Source organism: Solanum tuberosum, unplaced genomic scaffold (genome assembly GCF_000226075.1).
Source record: "Solanum tuberosum cultivar DM 1-3 516 R44 unplaced genomic scaffold, SolTub_3.0 scf00075, whole genome shotgun sequence".
Lineage (NCBI taxonomy): Eukaryota > Viridiplantae > Streptophyta > Magnoliopsida > Solanales > Solanaceae > Solanum > Solanum tuberosum.
This window is the reverse complement of record NW_006239001.1, coordinates 1,769,436-1,776,635: the sequence shown is the minus strand read 5'-3', so window position 1 is coordinate 1,776,635 and position 7,200 is coordinate 1,769,436.

The following is a 7,200-nucleotide window of genomic DNA, read 5'->3' as shown; positions in this document are numbered from 1 at the left end:
ATAAATAAAATGCAATATTCAAGTATATTTTGTTTCACTTAGAAAGTGATGTTTTGAGCTTATAGTTCATAGATCATAGATTAAGATATAATGTCAGTGCGATTTGTGCCTCGAGGCATGAAGGGTTTTCACAAAAATCCTGACATTATTAATGGAGATATATCCAGTGGTGGATGCAATGAAACTTGTTTCAGTATGGCTATAGATGAAATACTTGAATATGTCTAATAAATGATTATTATGTCTAACTAGACGATGAAGGTTATATGAAAATCCTTGAAGGATTCAGAAGGTCTAAAGCAATTCCATTGAGTACCCAATGGTTCTGAGACTGCTTAACACAGAAAAATAATCTTTTTGATCTTATGAAAATGATTAAAAAAATATCATGTATTAGTGAAATTGGTGCACTTACAGATTGTTGGTTATGCAAATGCTAGAAGATTATTTGATCTACCTAACGAAAATTATGTGAAGGAATTGTCATGTTATCATTCAAGTTATGCCAATAAACTAACAAATCAAGTGACTCAACACATAGAAGATGCGTGATTTTCTTTGAGAAGAAAAAATGATTTTAAATAAAATTGAAATGATCAATCTCCGAGTCACAAACTATTTGATTATGTAGTTGCAAAATATTTATTTGATCCGCATAAAGCTCGAACATACATTGGATATTTGTTTACATGTGGAGCCACAACAATATCTTACATTCAAAGAATCAAACTTCAGTAAAATCATGTAGAAATAATATTGATCTATGAAGTAAGTTGGGAGTGTGTTTGGTTGGAATAATGATCTATTATATTCAGAAAATATGTGATTTTCCTTGGAAAAGGATATTCCAGCCACCATATACAAAAATAATATATAGCTCGATTGAAGGGAGGATACAATCAAAGGAGATTGGACAAAGAATATTTCACCAAAATTCTTTTTCACACATGATTATGGCGAGATAGACATTCAAAAGAACCGTTCAAGTGATAATCTCGTAAACATATTCACTAAGAATTTCCAACACCAATATTTGGGAAGTTGTGATATAAGATTGGAATGCATAGTCTCCGAGATATCAAGCAAAGTTTTTATCACGAAAAAAATATGTGTTATACTCTTTTCATTGACAATAATTTTATCCCAATTGGGTTTTCTTGGTTAGGTTTTAACGAGACAACATTCAAAGCGTATTAAAAGATATGTGTACTCTTTTTCCTTCACTAGGATTTTTTTCCAAAGGATTTTATGTAGTAAGGTTTTAACGAGGCATATTATCTATGGACATCCAAGGGGGAGTGTTATAAAGTAATATAGTGTGGATGTCCACTACACCAAGAAGTTGCTACACTACTTCCCTCCATTATTAAGATAACCTCCACCTTTATAATCATTATTCTTGTAACCTGTCACCTCCATAACCTCCTCCATTATATTCATATTTAATTTCATGATTATGACTAAACTTTTGTATGCCTCTATGGTACACTATAAATAGAGGCATAAGGTTTCATTTGTACACACTTGAAGATTTGGTAAACACTTGAAGGAAAGAAAGTTATCTTATATTGTTCCTCTTGTCTTATATTCTTCTTGTCTTCATCTTTATATTGTTCTTTTGTTCTTAAGTTTTACAACAAATAAGGGTTAAAAATATAAAAGTACGGAGGAAAACAAAAAATAAATACCTAAATTCTAAGGGTGCCACATAGGCGAGCCTAGGATTCTCTTTTATATATATACTAGGTAACCGAAGGCCCGTATATGGCCCCAATATAATTATTTACAAATTTAATATCATTTTTTATAGAAATTTTTTAAGTGTTTACTATTATTTTTTATTATTTTTAAAGAATAAATTTGTTAACAAAAATATTAAATCAAATTTGATCAATATTTTTTTCCCAATCAAACTTTTAGCATAAATAAAATAACGTAATAATGTGTATTAATTCAAAAACAAATTTCAGGTATAGTCGGTATTAATTATGGGAATATTTGTTATTTTGGAAATACTAATGATTTAAATTTAATTTTCTTTTTACTATCGCATACTGATACAAATTTATAGATTTTAAAAATAATTTATTTGTTATATTAAATTCTTATATATTATTTTCTTAAATGCCTATATTTTTAATTTACCGTTCACAAGTAAAAATAAGAATTAAGAAGCACGCGCGCGCACACACACACACGAGGATGGAAGCCTAGTAAAATTCATACTTCCTAGGTTCCATCCACGAGGGGCCAACCACGGTCCGTGGTGTGGGCCACAGACCGTAGGTGGGTCTGTGGATTTGTCCCTCAGAGGTTCACCAGGGTATGAACCATGATTGGACCTACGGACCGTAGGTAGGTCCACGGTCCATGGAGCCATGGGTCCAGGCAAAACTCTCTAACTACCAACCACGAGTGTGCAGGACGGACCGTTGGTCCATCCACGGTCCGTCGGTGGGGGTCTCGTGGGTCACTACTGTCAGTTATTTCTAAGGGCAGTTGGGTCATTTCCTAATTAATTAGTTTCTATACTACGTCGTTTTACCCTTCACTAAGACCCCAATATAAGATTTTTCAACCCCCAAACTAACCCATTTACTTCATTCTTTCTATTTCACAAAAGGAAAACCAAATTCCTCTCCAAATATTCTCTCTAGAAACTTGAAGAAGAAGAAGAAGGATTCATCTAGGGTTTCAAGCTAAGGTCCCAATTCCTCCATTGAAGGCTAGAAATTGGAGTCAAGGTATGCTAGTAATCATCCATGGAGTTCCTAAATTCCTCAATTTCAAAGATTAGAATTTCCCAATTAAGTTAGGGTTTTCTTCAACTATCATGGGTTCTCTTTATTATTGATTTAAATGATAAGAATTATGATCTCTTATGCATGAAGTGATGATACATGATGATTTTATGATTATTTCCCACATGAACCCATGTAATCCCCATGTTTTCAAGTTATGAATCATATGATGTGGGATTTTGATCTTCAAGAAAGATTTTTATGAAATTAAGCATGTATTGCAAGCTTTACATGTATTTATGATGAAATCCATATCTAACCCATATTTTCTAAGTATTGATGATTGAAACTGGGTATTGACCTCAAGAGGTGAATTATGGACTTATGCACTGTTTTATGAAATCTATGCAAATGTTTTAAAGGTGCATTGAGAGTAAAGTACCAACGGTGACGTTGTTGTTGTGTTATTGAAAGGACATTCTCAAAAACAAATAACTAGCATGATGTGAAATGTTTTCTCACATAAAAAGGATTCTTAGGTTGAAAGTCTTTCTCACTTAATTGAATCAAAGACAAGGAGCTATCTTAATGAAACTAGTTTGGTTTGGTTGTACAAGGAAACGTTTCCATGGATTATGAGATAAGTCAAGACTTAATAACTATTCCGTGGTATATATGCTTAGCACCGAGCGGATATTGAATATGAGATGGAAGCTCTCCCGTAGTAAAGGCTAGGTTTCCAAAGCAATCTCATAAGATGGAAGCTCTCCCGTAGTAGAGGCCAGGCTGCTAGAAGCAATCTCCTTATCCCATAACTTAACACCCCGGAATTTAGTGAGTTGAATTAGTGAGTTCTAGAGCCTTTGGTAAGAGTTTTGGAGTGTCATATGAGGGTTAAAACTTGTAAAAATTATTCCCGTACTTGTATGAGGGTTAAAACGTGTCGTATGAGGGTTAAAACTTGTATGAGGATTTTTAGTGGTTAAACATCCGGGTACGACTCCCCAAGGACCACCCAAGGGGATCCTTGAGGAGGACCCCAAAACAGTCCCAAAAATCTGGAAAATTTGATGACCTACGGATGGTCATCTACGGCCAGTAGATCAAACCACGCACTGTAGGTCATGGGCGTAGATCAAGGCCTGTTGAGGCCTGCCAAGACAAGCCTCAGGTGCAAACCACGAGACCACAGGACGGCCCATAGACCCATCCACAGTCCGTGGATGGGTGGGCGTAGATGCTGCCAGGTTTTAAGATTTTTAGTTTTAGTTAGGTGTTTAGGAATTAAGTTAGTTATTAATTAGGGTTAAGGAAGGTTGGTTAGTTAGTTAAATTACCTCCTATATAAGCTTAATAGGCCCCTAAACTAACTCATTAATTCATTCATCTTAGAACTCTCAAATCACTCTCCAAATATTCTCTCTCTAGAAGGAAACAAGAAGAAGAGGAGCAACAACTAGGTCGAATTCACCATTGATTCAAGCTTTGTGTAGGGATTTGATTGAAGGTATGTGAATCTTAATCATCTATGGGTCCTTCCACCCATAGAGTACCCATAGTTTTCCCACTTGTGAAATCAGAAACCCAATTCTAGCTAGGGTTGTGCTTGCATTGTGGGTAGGGTTTGGGTGTGATTCCAATCTAGTAGACATCACCCAATTATTATTTCATGTGATTTATATGGTAAACCCTAATCTAAATTGATGAATTTGATCTTTGTGGGTTTATGCCATTAGAGGCAAAGTTGAAGGTTCATAGGTGATCTTCCTAATGCAATGTTATGCGTAGTAATTGATCAAAGTTAGGATCATATATTCATGAATTGAACTAGGCTCTATTGTATATGATTGATATTGACTTGTAAAGTTAGAATTGAACCTTTATGATCAATTAAGAATAGAATCACCTAGTAATGAGAGATGTGATCAAATTACCTTGAAATCTAGGTATAAAGAAGAGATTAAAAAAGAAACCTTGAGAGTAAGGTTGTGATCATGATAGCTAAGGCTTTTGAGTGAAGCTAAGGTGATTAACTATTGATGCTAAGGCATTGAGAGCAAAGTCTAAAAGAGAATAGAAGTCTAATAGGTTGGGTTGTGGTGAAAGGCCTATACTCACCTTATCTACCTTATGAATGCTTGATAGATGAAAGTGATAGAATCACTTGAGCATGGATGGATTTCAAGGACATCCTTCCATGAGATATAAGTGTTAAGCAAGGCTTAACAAGTAAACCTTGGGGTGTATGCTTGGCTTCAAGTGGATATTGACAATGAGATGGAGTGTCACACAAGATAGGGTCCGGACTCCAAGAAGAAAGGAGAGCAAACACCTAGTTGATGTGAGGACTATCCAAGTTAAAGGGGGAACTCTTACGAAGTAGAGTGCGGGTTTTCCCAAAGTTATGTATCATGAAATGGGAGCCTTCACATAGTTGACTTAAGGTTCCTAGTAGCAATCTCCATATCCTATGAACTAAGACATGCTTGAGAAGTATCTCATAGTGTTCTAAAGCATAATTGAACTAAGACTTACTTAATAAAGTACCTCATAGTATTCAAGAGTATAAGTGGACTTAGACATGCTTAAGGTAGTTTCTCATAGGGTCCATGTGAAGAATGAACTTCGACATACTTAAGAGAGTATCTCATTGTGTTCAAAGTAGAAAAGGGGTTTAGACATGCTTAAGTAAGTATCTCATAGTATCCATGCTAATAGTGAACTTAGACATACTAAAGGAAGTATCTCATAGGGTTCAAACTAATAATGAACTAAGGTGTGCTTTAGAGAGTACCTCATAGTGTTCTAAAGTTAAAGAGAGGAACTAGGTTCCAAACCAAGAAGGGTTAGTATGAGGACCTAAAGGTAGTACTTAGCATGTATCGTATTATGGGGTGCTATGCATGCATTGCACAAGTATGACTTAGGGTCATTAAAGAGAAGTTTTGAGATAAGATTGTGCTATAGTTGCCCTTCCTAGTTATAGTTGACTAAAGGTGAGAGATTCCCTTAGTTATGAGAGTTAAGCTAATAATGAGGCTAAAGTAGGGTGAATATGACTAGGATGACTTCAAGGCTATACTTAGTGTGAAGGGTAGTATGGGATGCCTCTTATGCATTGCACAAGTGCGTCTTGATGTTACTTAGGAGTATGGAACCCTTATGGTAGAGAAGTTTAGAGTTTACCATGTATGTAGACTATGATTAAGATGACCAAAAAGGTATACTTGGCTTGGGTGGTATTATGGGATGCTATTCTTGCCTTGCACTTGTATGTTTTTTAGGTTACTTGAGAATGGTGCTATTATGGTAAAGAGGACTAAGAGTCTATTATGCTTATATGAGTATGACTATGTCTTATGTTGACTTATGTTTATATGAAGCTTATGTTGATGATTATGCTATGATTATGATGATTATTCTAAGAGTATGACGATTATGTTATGAGTATGTTATTATCTCTTATGCTTATGTCTTATGTTGACTAACCATTTGAGATGCTCTTATGATGTTGTTTTAGCTTTCTATACTTGGTTACATTTTGTACTAAACGCATATTGCCTACATTTTAATCAAAATGTAGGGTTTCGGAGTTTGAGTTGCTTTGAAGGCTAGGTTTCCAAGGATCAAGAAGAGTTGAAGAATTGGTGAGTCCTCACAGCTTTGAGGACAAACCCTTAATTCTTTTATGTCATTTCTTTATGTTTTAGACATTGTATGGGCTGCGTCCCAAGAAGTTTTATTCAAAGAGTTATGTTAGATGGTTTGAGACAAAAAGTATAGAAAGACTTCCGCTTGTTTATATGAAATGCGACTTATATTGTAAAATTTTAAATTGTTCCGTATTTCTATTTCTATTACCTATGTTGTGATGCTAAGGGCTTGTATTAGACCTCTTCGGGGTCGAGTACGCCGTGTTACGTCTAGGGGGTACCCCTGGGTTGTGCAATAACTATGGGCCCACATAGGTTGATTAGCTTGTGGATCCACTTAAGCTAGAAGTTGAGGTTCTTCCTTCGGCAAGTAGAAAATCCTTTTTCGTTGTGGGAGACACTGGGGGATCATGTTATAGCTCACATGGTCTCAATGTCAGTTAAGGCTAATTCCCCACAAGTAATAATGAACTAAGGTTACTTCAAGAAGTAACGTATATGAGTTCAAAGCTTTTGAAGAAAAAGTTAACTTGCATTGACCATGATTTATGACATGTTTTATAAGTCTTTTATATCATGTTTAAATTGGTCAATTGCATGTCATGAAATGAAATGTCCCTTTTAGCATGTTTTAAATATTTTACGCATGGCTATCATACTTAGTACATTGTTTTGTACTAATGCATACTCTTGCCTACATTTTCCCCAAATGTAGGGTCTGATATTCAGGGTTCTCAGCTTCGTGGCTAGTTGGTGATTTGATTGTTTCCTGAGCTTTGGTGAGTCCTCATGCTTCGAGGACTGAC